General features: G+C 43.5%; 1 protein-coding gene across 2 annotated transcripts in view; it reads right to left on the reverse strand.

Moving 5' to 3' along the window:
• Nucleotides 1–13694, reverse strand: part of MRPS9 (mitochondrial ribosomal protein S9) — a 71832-nt gene that overhangs the window by 20262 nt on the left and 37876 nt on the right. The gene's annotated exons all lie outside the window — the stretch shown is intronic.

Genomic DNA, 13694 nt, shown 5'->3' on the forward strand with positions numbered 1-13694 from the left:
ATTACATAAGTTGTAAACTCTCTTCTCCCAATCTGTCACTTGCCTTTTCATTGTGTTTGTGGTGTCTTTCATAATTGAAAAGTTTAACATATATGTTTTTGTAGAATCTGTCACTTTTTCTCTATTGCAGTGTTTCTCAAATGTTTTTTCATTATCAACCCTATTAAGGAGCCTTTTTAGACTTTTTTTCCTAATTGCCTCCTTCTCTATGAAATTTTAATACCAAACATACTGCATATCGGTTGATGTGTATTGTGGTGGCCCTTCAGAGAGCCGAAACCTTGTAATAGCTGAGATTTTTTTCACTTCCTCTGAACCAATTTATTCCCCTTTAGGCTCAACATCACTCCCATTGAGAAAGCATGCCTTTAAGACCGTGTGCTTACTAAAAATTATTTTCCTATACTCTGAAATTTTTTTCATGTTTAGAAATTTAATCTACCTGGAATTTACATTTGTGAGACAGAAATGTAACTATTTTGCCCACCAAGGTGAGTCATTACTCATTAGTTTTTAAAATACTATACTTTCTGTTGAAATGCCACCTGCACAACATATAAGTAATCTTTCCTTTCTGAGGGTAACTGGTATTACACATGGGCCACTTTAAGTAAATACACCTGAAAAGAAGACCAAACTTTCACAGTAACTGGTGAAAAAGAAATCCTGATAGAGTTCAGCTTGAAAAAATAAAATAAGATTCTTATTTGTCAATGTCTTGAGGATGAATTAAATAGTTCTCCAACATCTCTATCATAGATTGCAAATTTTTCAACATTTATAACTTTACTATGCAATACATTTTCACTATACTGTTAAAGCAATCAGTTAAAAAAAAAAATGACCAAGAAAGACAAACATCATGGCTACATATGAGACTTTACTGTAAAGCTTGGAGGAATTTTGAGTTGGGTTTCATTTCATGTGAGTGTTTGAATGTGTATGTGTATATTTGATTTCATAAAGTATGCATGTATATACACATATGTATATACATATATAAGTATGTATCCTATATAATAAAAGAGAAACATGCAAATTGACCATCCCTCTGCTACACTCAAGCCATGCCCACTAGCCAATCAGGAGCAAGTATGAAAATTAACACAACTAAGATGGCGGAGGCCACGGAGCGGGAGCGAGCAGGAGGCTTGGGTTGCCCCCGGCAATGGAGGAAGCCAAGCATCCCGCCTGCCCTGGCTGGCCCTGGGCTCCGCTCAAGGCTACAAAGTTTCAATTATAGAAGATAAATAAATCCCAGATACCTGCTTCCAGCCTGCCCTGGCCTCCACTCAAAGAGGGGCTGGGAACCTGGGTTGCTAGGGGCAACCCAGGCTTCCAGCCAGACATGGATTCCGCTCAAGGCTACAAAGTTTCAATTATAGAAGATAAATAAATCCCAGATCAAAAAAAAAGAAAAAAGAAAAAAAAAAAGGAGAGGCTGGGAGCTTGGGTCGCCAGGGGGCGTGGCCAACCTGAAAACAGCCATCAGCCCATCACCCAGGCTGGCCAGGAAACCCAGCAGGACTCCCTCACACTGAAGGGGCTGTGGGCAGCCTGAAAACAGCCCTCAGCCCCTCACCCAGGCTGGCCAGGCACCCCAACAGGACCCCCGACCCTGAAGGGATTGTAGCCAGCCTACAAACAGCCATCAACCACTCACCCAGGCTGGCCAGGCACCCCAGCGATAACCTCCACTCTGAAGGGGGTGTGGCCAGCCTGAAAACAGCTCTCATCCCCTCACCCAGGCTGGCCACACCCCTATGGGGTGAGGGTCCCCGCTGGGGGGCTTGGCCAGCCTGTGAAAAGCCATCAGCCCCTCACCCAGGCTGGCCAGACACCCCAGTGGGGACCCCCACCCTGAAGGGGCTGTGGCCAGCCTGAAAACGGCCCTCAGCCCCTCACCCAGGCTGGCCAGGAACCCCAGCGGGACCCCCACCCTGATCTGGGACACCCTTCAGGGCAAACCAGCCGGCCCCCACCCGTGCACCAGGCCTTTATCCTATAAAATAAAAGGGTAATATGCAAACTGACCCAAACAGCAGAACGACTGGGAATGACTGGTCACTATGACACACACTGACCACTAGGGGGCAGAAGCTCAATGCAGGAGCTGCCCCGTGGTGGTCAGTGTGCTCCCACAGTGGGAGCTCTGCTCAGCCACAAGCCCGGCTGCCAGCTGCCAGCACAGCGGTGGTGATGGGAGCCTTTCCCGCCTCCTCAGCAGCTCTAAGGATGTCCGACTACAGCTTAGGCCTGCTCCCCACTGGCAAGTGGACATCCCCCGAGGGCTCCCGGGCTGCCAGAGGAATGTCTGCCAGCTTAGGCTCGATCCCCCAGGAAGTGGGCCTAAGCCAGCAGGTGTACATTCCCCGAGGGGTCCCAGACTGCAAGAGGGCACAGGCCGGGCTGAGGGACCCCCCCCCCCCCCCCCAGTGCTCAAATTTTTGTGCACTGGGCCTCTAGTGTATATATATAGACTTGATTTCATTCAATCTATGATGTCACAGATTTTAAGATGTCCCATTATGCATCTTTTACAAAGAGAGAAGAAAACCTGATGGCATGCTTCATAGTTTACATTAATTGTATAATGAATCCTGTTATCAAAGATTAGAGGCCCAGTGCACGAATTCTTGCACAGGTGGGGTCCGGCCAGCCGGCCCCAATCAGGAGGATTGGGGTTGAGCCTGTGGGGAGGAGGAGATGGCGGGAGGTTAGCTGACTGGCCCTGATCAGGGTAGGGGGCCGATCTGGGGGGAGGACCTTCGGGAGGTTGGCCGGCTGTCCCCAGCCCCTATTGGGATGGGGGGGACGATCAGGGGCAGGGCCAGCCAGGGGGAGGTGCTGCAGGCCTATCTGGGTGGTGGGAGCCCATCAGGAGCAGGGCCAATTGGGGGGAGGGGCTGCGGAAGGTTGGCTGGCCGACCCTGCCCCCTATTGGGGTTGGGGGTGCAATCAGAGGTGTGGCCAGGTGGGGGGAGGGGCTGCGGGCCTATCATGGTGGGGTGGGCCTATCGTGGGCAGGGCTGGTGGGGAGAAAGGCAGGGGCGGCGTTTGGCTGCTGGCCCTGCCCTTGATGGGGTGGGAGAGTCCAATCAGGGGTGGGGAAGTCGGGGGGAGGGGCTGTGGGAGGTTACCCACCAGCCCCACCCCCTGATCAGGCCGGTTTGCTGGCCACAGCGGACGTTATAGCGACAGGTCGTTACAGTCGTTATATAAATATATATACATATAACATATATATATATGTTAAAATTTGAAAAACCATGTCTTAGAACTCACAAAATAAGGCATAAACAACTGTTGACACCGAATACTCTAATTTGGTCTTCTCTACACCACTACCGCCATTTAATTAAAATTAGCTTTTTGCTGCATTTTGATACCTGGTAGGCTAAGCTCCTATCATTATTCTCATTTCTTTTTAAAAACATCTTGCTGCTTCTTGCACATTTACTCTTTACAATAAACTTTACAAGTTTCTCCCAAAAGTCCTATCAGGACTTTGATCATGAAAATTATATTAAAGTAGCTTGCAATCTTTTTTTACACAAGCATGAAATTATTTCCCATCTATTTAGATTTTCACTTATGACTGACCTTTTAAGTTTTATAATCTATATATATAAAAGCCTAAGCGACCGTCTGACCAGTAGCTATGATGTGCACTGACCACCAGGGGGCGGACGCTCAACACGAGATGACAAGCTGCAGTGACTTAGCAGCTGCAGTTCTTGGGTGATGCACCTGGAACTAGAAAGGAAAGAGCCCGATTCCGGGGTGCATCACCCCAGAACCACCCTCTCGCAATCCGGGACCCCTCAGGTTTCGGCCCAATCCCCACAGGCCAGGCCAAGGGACCCCCACTGGGCCTCTAGTTTTCTATAATGCTCTTACATATTTTTATAAGTTTTACTTGTATTTTAGTTTTTGTTGCTCTTGATATGGCTTTCTTGGTTATCTACATTTTCTAAAGCATTAACTTTAATTATATAAGTAATACACTCTTTTATTATTATTTAAATAGACTTATTTCTCAAAGCAGTTTTAAGTTCACAACAAAACTGTGAGGAAGATATACAGATTTCCCACATACCACCTCCCACCACACATGCACAGGCTCTTCCGTTATCAACACCCTTCACCAGAGTGGTACATTTATTACAACTGATGAGCCCACATCAACACATCACAATCACCCAAAGTCCACAGTTTACATTAGGGTTCACTCTTAATGTTGTAATATATAATGACGTGTCTCCAACATTACAGTATCATAGAGTAGTTTCACTGCCCTAAAAACCCTCTGTGCTCCACCTCTTCTTCCTTCCCTTCCCACTGAACTCCTGGTGACAGTGACTTTTTTACTGCTTGCATAGTTTTATCCTTTCCAGAAAGTCATATAGTTGGAATTATACATGTAACCTTTTCACTTAGTAATATGTATTTTTGTGACTTGATAGCTCATTAGCGCCGAAAATATTCCATTATCCAGTTATACTAGTTTAACTATCCATTCAACTACAGGACATCTTCCAAGTTTTGACAATTATGAATAAAGCTGCTATAAACCTCCATGTGCAGGATTCTGGGCAGACAAGTTTTCACCTCCTCTGGGTAAATACCAAGGAGCACCACTGCTGGATTGTATGGTAAGAGTATGTTTACTTTTGTAAAACTGCCAAACTACCTTCCAAAGTGGCTGTGCCACTTAGCATTCCCAACAGCAACCTGTTATTTCTTTTTAAAAATCTCTTGCTGCTTCTTGCACATTTACTCTTTAAAATAAACTTTACAAGTTTCTCCCAAACTTGTCAGAACTTGTGTTGTCAGTGTCCTGGAGTTGGGCCATTCTAATAGGTGTGCAGGAAAATTTGGATTTTCCTAATGTGGAGCATCATATGTTTATAGCCTCTGTAGCGAGGGGTTTGTTAAGGTCTTTGGCCCATTTTAAAATCAGGTTGTTTTTCTATTGTTGAGTTTTAAGAGTCCTTTCCTTGTATGCTTTGGATAATATAGTCCTTTATCAGATAGTTCTTTTTCAAATATTTTCTACCATTCTGTGCTTCTTTTTTCATTTTCTTAACAGTATCTTTTTCAGAACAGAAAATTTTAATTTTAATGAAATCAGCTTATCAATTCTATCTTTTATGAATCATGCCTTTGGTGTTATATCTAAAAAGTCATGGCCAAACTCAAGGTCTTCTAGATTACTAATTACTGACTGAATTTTTTAAAAAATATGTTTTTATTGATTTCAGAGAGGAAGGGAGAGAGGAAAGACAGAAACATGAATGATGAGAATCCTTGATAGGCTGCCTCCTACAAACCCCCTACTGGGCATGTGCCCTTGACTGGAATCGAACCCAGGACCCTTCAGCCCTGCAGGCTGACGCTCTATCCACTGAGGCAAACCAGCCAGGGCAGATTGACTTTCTTTATTAGATACAGGCCTATTCAAATCATCTACTTCTTCTTGTGTAAGTTTTGGCAGATGTGTACTGTGGTTTTCAAGGAAGTGGCCCATTTCATCCAGGTTATCAAATTTGTGGTCAGATATTAGAATTCCCTGGCCAGAGGCAAGGTTAGAGTTTATTGTTCTAAACTCCTTTGCTGAACTTACATATGTATACCTATTGAAATATAGAAGATTCTTTACATGTTTTTAAAAAACAGGTTTTAACTTGTGTTTAAACTATGTACTTGCTATAGACCAGCGGTTCTCAACCTGTGGGTCACGACCCCTTTGGCGGTCAAACGACCCTTTCACAGGGGTCGCCTAAGACCATCCTGCATATCAGATATTGACATGACGATTCATAACAGTAGCAACATTACAGTTATGAAGTAGCAACGAAAATAATTTTATGGTTGGGTCACAATATGAGGAACTGTATTTAAAGGGCCAGAAGGTTGAGAACCACTGCTATAGACTGAATGTTTGTATCCTCCCCAAAATTCATATATTGGGGCCTAATCCCCAATGTGCTGGTATTTGGATGTGGGGTCTTTGAGAGGTAATTGGGGCTCTGCTCTCATAAATAGGATTAGTGTTCTCATAAAAGGAATCCCCAAGAGACCCCTAGTCCCTTCCACCATGTGAGGACACAGGGGAAGACAGATGTCTATGAACCAGGAAGTGGGCACTCAGAAGGCACTGAATCCCCTACTACGTAGAAGGAAGGAAATATAAAGGTCAGAGGGGAAATAAATAAAGACAAAAGGAACAATTAAAAAGATCAATGAAACTAAAAGCTGATTTTCTGCAACAATAAACACAATTGACAAATCTCTAGCAATACTCATCAAGAAAAAGAGAGCCCAAATAAATAAAATCAAAAATGAAAGAGATTACAGTTGACTCCACAGAAATACAAAAGATGATTAACATATATCAGGAACAATTATATGCCAACAAATTGGACAATATAGAAGAAATGGATAAATTTTTAGAGACCTGCAATCGTTCAAGACTAAGCCAAGAAGAAAACAATAATCTGAACAGACCTATTACTAGCAATGAAACTGAAGCAGTAATTAAAAAACACATAAAACTCCTGCCTGGCTGGTGTGGCTCAGTGGTTGACTGGTTGATCTATGAACCAGGAGTGCACAGTTCGATTCCCTATCAGGGTACATACCCAGGTTTGGACTCAATCCCCAGTGGGGGGCACGCAGGAGGCAGCCAGTCAATGATTCTCTCTCATCATTGATGTTTCTCTCTCTCCATCTCCCTTCTTCTCTGAAATCAATTAAAAAAAAAATCCCAACAAATAAAAGTCCAGGACCAGACTCCTTCACAGGTGAATTCTACCATTCAAAGAAGAATAAATACTTATCCTTCTCAAACTGTTCCCAAAAATAAAAGAGAAAGGAACTCTTCCACACTCATTCTATGAGACTGATGTTACCCTGATACCAAAACCAGACAAAAACACTACAAAAAGAATTACAAGCCAATTTCCCTGATAAACATAGATGTAAAAATTCTCAACAAAATACTAGTAAACCAAATTCAACAATATTAAAAAGATCATACTCCATGATCAAGTGGGATTTATATCATGAATACAAGAATGGTTTGTTATCCACAGAACTATTACTGTGGCACATAAAATCAACAAAACCAACAATAAAAATCTATGATCATCTCAATAGATGCAAAAAAGAATTTGACAAAATACAATATTCATTTATGGTAAAATCTCTCAACAAAGTGGGTACAGAAGGAACTTATTCATGATGATAAAGGTTATATATGACCATCCCACAGCTAACATCATACTCAATGCTTTTCCTCTAAGATCAGGAACAAGACAAGGATGCTCATTCTCACCACTATTATTCAATATAGTACTGGAAGTACTAGCCACAGCAACCAGACAGGAAAAAGAAGTAAAAGTCATCCAAACTGGAAAGAAAGAAGTAAAAGTATCCCTATTTGCAGATGACATGATACGATATAGAGAAAACCCTAAAAATTCCATACAAAAATGTGATTAGAATAAATGAGCTTAGTAAAGCTGAAATATATAGAAATCTACAGAAATCTGTCATTTCTATGCACTAATAATGAATGATCATAAGAGAAATTAACCCCATTTTTAATGCATTAAAAAGAATAAAATAATAATAAAAAAAAACCCTAGGAATAAATTTAACCAAGGAAATGAAAGACCTGTACTCTGAAAACTGTAAGACATTGAATAAAGAAACTGAAGAGGACAAAAATAAATGGAAGAATATACCACACTTAGATTGGAAGGATTATTTTCATTACAGTGACCATACTACACAAAGTAATCTACAGATTCAATGCAATCCCTAGCAAAATACCAATGGCGTTCTTCTCAAAATAAGAATAATTCTAAAATTTATATGAAATCACAAAGGACCACAGTAGCCCAAGCAGTCTTGTGAAGAACAAGGTTGAAAGTATCACATGTCTTGATTTCAAGCTATTCTACAAAACTATCTACACTAATAAAAGACAAACATGCAAACTGACCGTACCTTCGCTATGCCTTAAGCCACACCCACCAGCCAATCAGAGCAACTATATGCAAATTAACCCAACCAAGATGGCGGCAATCAGCCACGGAGTTGGAGCAAGCAGGAGGCTTGGTTGCCCCAATGATGGAGGAAGCCAAGCTTCCCGCTTGCCGCGGCCTGCCTCTGAGCTCCACTCAGAGCAACAAAGTTTCAATTATAGAAGGTAAACCCCAGATACCTGCTTTCAGCCAGCAATGGCCACGGAGCTGGAGCGAGCAGGAGGCTTCCCTCCCAACAACCCTGGCTGGCTCTGAGCTCTCAAGGCTACAAAGTTTCAATTATAGAAGGTAAATAAATCCCAGAATAAAAAAAAAAAAAAGAAAGAAAAGAAAAAAAGGAGAGGCTGGGAGCTTCCATTGCCGGGGGGCTTGGCCAGCCTGAAAATGGCTCTCAGCCCCTCACCCAGACTGGCCAGGCACCCCAGTGGGGACCCCTCCCACCCTAAAGGGGGTGTGACCAGCCTAAAAACAGCCATCAGCCCCTCACCCAGGCTGGCAAAACCCCCATGGGGTGAGGGTCCCCACTGGGGGGCGGGGGGGGCCTGACCAGCCTGCAAATAGCCATCAGCCCCTCACCCAGGCTGGCCAGAGACCCCAGTGGGGACCCCTACCCTGAGGGGGTGTGACCAGCCTGCAAACACCCATCAGCCCCTCACCCAGGCTGGCCAGGAACCCCAGTGGGACCCCCACTCTGATCCGGGACACCCTTCAGGGCAAACCAGCCGGGCTCCACCCATGCACCAGGCCTCTATCCTATATAATAAAAGAGTGATATGCAAACTGACCCAAACAGCAGAACGACTGGGAATGACTGGAACTATGACATACACTGACCACCAGGGGGCAGACGCTCAATGCAGGAGCTGCCTCATGGTGGTCAGTGCGCTCCCACAGGGGGAGCTCTGCTCAGTCACAAGCCAGGCTGACGGCTGCCAGTACAGCGGTGGTGGTGGGAGCCTCTCCTCCCTCCTCGGCAGCGCTAAGGATGTCCGATTGCAGCTTAGGCCTGCTCCCCACTGGCAAGTGGACATCCCCCGAGGGCTGCCGGACTGCCAGAGGGATGTCTGACTGCCAGCTTGGGCCCAATTCCCCAGGGAGCACGCCTAAGCCAGCAGGTGGACATCCTCTGAGGGGGTCCCAGACTGCAAGAGGGCATAGGCAGGGTTGAGGGACCCCACCGAGTGCACAAATTTTTGTGGACCGGGCCTCTAGTAATAATCATAACAGTAATGTTGTGACACAGAAACAGACACAGCCTTAAAATAAACCCTTGTTTATATGGTCAATTAATCTAAGACAAGGAGGGAAGAATATGCAACAGAAAAACAGTTTCTTAAGTGGTGTTGGGAAAACTGAACAGATCATGTAGAAAAAACGAAACGGAACCATTATCTTATACCACATAGAAAAATAAACTCAACATGAATTAAAGACTTAAATGTAAGACCTGAAACCATAAAAGTCCAAGAAAACATAGGCAGTAAACTATTTGACATCAGTCTTAGTAATATCTTTTTTGATATATCTCCTCAGGTAAGGGAAATAAAAACAAAAATAAACATATGGGACTTCATTAAACTAAAAGCTTCTACATAGCGAAGAAAATGATCAACAAAACAAAAGGACAACCTATAAAATGAGAGAATACATTTTCAAATGACATGTCCAATAAGGGATGTTGATATTCAAAATATATATCCTTTGAAAAACTAAATCTACCATAAGACTCAGCAATGCTTCTGTGTATGAAAGTGAAACCACTAATTCAAAAAGACATAGGCACCCCTATGTTCATTGCAGCATTATTTGCCAAGATGTACAAGCAACATAGGTGTCCATCAACAGATGAACAGATAAAGAAGTGGCACATATATACAATGCAATATTACTCAGCAATAAAAAACACCCCAAACCTGCCATTTGCAACACCATGGTTGGACCCATATGTAACATATTAAGTGAAATAAGTCAGACAGAGAAAAACAAATACCACATTATTTCACTTACATGTGGATTAAAAAACAAACAAACAAACAAATAAAACAAAACAAAAACAGACTCACAGAAACAAAGAACAAACTGATGGTTGCCAGAGGGGAGAGGGGTGGAGGGATGGGTGAAGAAAGTGAACGGGAAAAATCAACAATACAGTTCTGAGTATGCAAAACAGAATTTATTTTTGTATTCTTTATTTATTAATAATTATATTATTTTCCATATGAACAGTATAAATCTACTTTTGCCCGCTCTGTATTTCTAAATAGTCTGAAATAGTCTGAAATCTCAATTTTGGTTTACTCTTTAACCCAATATTTTTATGGTTCTGCTAAGTTTTAAGTTGGAAAAATCTAATCTATACAACACCTACTTTTGAGAATTTGTTAGGTTTTTTCTATCACCTATTACCTGGTATTTCTATTAATATTCCATTGGCATCTGCATAGCAAATGTATTCTTTGCACTTGTATCTGTAGCTATAAAATCATGCTGTGTTATTCAAATTCTTTAGAGATTTAGTTAACAGCTTTTGCTTTAAACATTTCAATGCTAAATGCTTGGTGCAAAAAGGTTCATGGTCATCAAATCCACTTAATAGATATTAGGTTTTATCAACATAAACTAATGTTCTTGTCTCACTGAACCATTCCCCAGTATCCCTGAATTCCATTTTGTCTAGTATTAGGTACCACTCCTTGCTTCTGTCATCAATTCATATATATCTTTGCTTATCCTAATACTTTTGTCATTTGCTTTAAATAGTAAAGCAGGATTTTTATGTTAACTCAATCTATAAGCTTTCGTCTTTTAACCAGGGAAGCAATAGTGTATTATAAGTGTAATAATCTATTCAACTCTAAAATTCACTCACATTTTTTAACAGAAAAATCATTTTGTCCTATTATTCACAAAATAAAGCAAAATTGGTACGTAGGTAGGTGGCAAAAATATTTTTCTGATTCTATGGGATTCTATGTTTATTGTTTTATTTTTCTTTTTTGTTTAATTTATTGGGGTGACATCCTATATAATAAAGACACAATATGCAAATTGACACACAAGATAGCCGCCACAAGATGATCAGCAGGGGAGGGCAGTTGAGAGGGACCAGGCCTGCAAAGGAGGGAAGTTGGGGGCAAGCAGGCCTGCAGGGAGGGCAGTTAGGGGTGACCGGGCTGGCAGAGGAGGGCAGTTGGGGGGGACCCAGGGCTACAAGAGAGGGCAATTGGGGGAGACCAGGCCAGCAGGGGAGGGCAGTTAGGGGCAATCGGGCTGGCAGGGGAGGGCAGTTAGGGGCGACCAGGCCTGCAGGGTAGGGGAGTTGGGGCAACCAAGCCTGCAGGGGAGGGAAGTTAGGGGCAATGGGGCCGGCAGGGGAGGGCAGTTAGGGGTGACCGGGCCAGCAGGAGAGGGCAGTTAGGGGCAATCGGGTCGGCAGGAGAGCAGTTAGGCGTCGATCAGGCTAGGAGGGGAGTGGTTAGGGGGTGATCAGGTTGGCAGGCAGAAGCGCTTAGGGCAGGGGTGGGCAAACTTTTTGACTCGAGGGCCACAATGGGTTCTTAAACTGGGCCAGAGGGCCGGAACAAAAGCATGGATGGAGTGTTTGTGTGAACTAATACATGTTAACACTGCTGCTGGTGAAGGAGTGGAGGGGAGAGCAAGAGAACCCTCCGCTCTTTCGGCTCCGTGGGCCGGATAGAACAGCCGAACGGGCCGGATCCGGCCAGTAGGCCGTAGTTTGCCCACGGCTGGCTTAGGGGCAATCAGGCAGGCAGGCAGGTGAGCAGTTGGGAGCCAGCAGTCCTGGATTGTGAGAGGGAAGTCCGACTGCCCACAGGGACCGGGCCTAAATGGGCAGTGGGATCAGGCCTAAACGGGCAGTCGGACATCCCTCAAGGGGTTCCAGATTGGAGAGGGTGCAGGCTGGGCTGAGGGACAAGCCCCTGCCCCATTCACGAATTTCGTGCACTGGGCCTCTAGTCTATATATATAAAAGGCTAATACGTTAAGTGTCCATCTGTTTGCTATGACATGCACTGATCATCAGGGAGCAGATGCTCAATGCACAGGCATGGAAACATGGAACAGACTGATGAATCTCAGAGGGAAGGGGGGAGGGGAGAGAAAGGAGGGTGAGAGGAGATTAACCAAAGATCTTATATGCACACTAGAGGCCTGGTGCATGGATTCATGCACTGGTGGGGTCCTTGGCCTGGCCTGCGCCCTCTTGCAGCCGGGGATCCCTTGGGGAATGTCAGACTGCCAGTTTTGGCCCGATCCCTGCACACCCTCTACTGGGGAAAGAGCCTGCAATTCGGGCATGTGCCCTAACTAGGAATCAAACTATTCATGGGTTGATGCTCAACCACTGAGTAACACTAGCTGGGTACCCCTTTTACCTTCTGTTACTTCCAGTTACCCTCCTTTCCCTCTGGTAATCACCACACTGTTTTCTGTGACTATATTTTTGTTTGTTTTTGCTTAATTCCTATGTAAGAAAATCCTACCAACACTGACATATTCTAAAATAACATATGGGCACTTGTCAGGGACGAACAGAAGTTCATAGGTTGATGCTCAACACTGAGCCTCACAGGCCAGGCTAAAAAAATGATTTCTTGCTTTAATAATACTTTTTAAATTAACTGACAACTACCACCCCAGTCCACTCTAAATAAGAGGTTTCAAATGTAAAGGAAAAAATAGTAAATGTATTACTTCCTGGCAACCATAAAGCCTGTGTTTTCTTTAAGATTTTATTTTATGGATTTAAAAGGTAAAATCATAAAGAAGCCAGAGAAAACATTGGCCAGATAAAAATGACGGTTAAATGCTCATTAGAAACAATACCTGACAAGAGATGATGGAATCACATCAATAAAGTAACGAAAGACCAAAAAACGGAGATGGGGGATCTATATTCAGTGAAAATATTCTTTCAAAATAAAGATAAATGTAAAATTTTCATATAAACTCAGGAAATCTGTACCAAACTCTTCCTCACAAAGTCATATTAGAATGCAAGCAAATTGGTATGACATTAGTATAAGCATAAACTCTAACCTGGTCTAATTTTAGTATTTTTTAATTTAAAAAAAATCAGTTGTAAATTCCATTATTAGTTATAAAATATTTTTGACCTACCACACAACCACCATGATATACAAGAGTTCATTTCCATACTATGTGAATGACTGCTGACATCCTAATATATAAAAAGCTAGAGGCCATCGAGCCAAAATGACCGGATGGACGATAGAACAGCAGGGGGTCCGCAATGGGGGCAGGGCCGTGGTGGACGCCTCTCCGCATGCCTGCACCCGGGGTCTGGTTCAAATCCTGGATTGTGAGAGGGTGAGTGAGAATGACATAGGCTAAGGGACCAACAGGGGGCTAGTGGGGGTGGAGTTGATCTTGGATGAGCAGGTAGGTGAGACTGAGTCTCAGAGGGCAGAGCCCTGGCCAGGAGGCCTGTGGTCTGGGTAAGGCAGCCATAGGAGGGATTAGTCTTGGGGATGACACAGGACTTTGGCATTGTAGAAAGAGTAACTTCAGCAATCAACTGTACACCCCAAATGCTTTTTCTTCGATGGTCCAGGTGGTAGTGGAAAAACGTTATCTTTATAAAACTTGAATACATTG

The sequence above is a fragment of the Myotis myotis genome, unplaced genomic scaffold (genome assembly GCF_014108235.1).
Source record: "Myotis myotis isolate mMyoMyo1 unplaced genomic scaffold, mMyoMyo1.p scaffold_m19_p_22, whole genome shotgun sequence".
NCBI lineage: Eukaryota > Metazoa > Chordata > Mammalia > Chiroptera > Vespertilionidae > Myotis > Myotis myotis.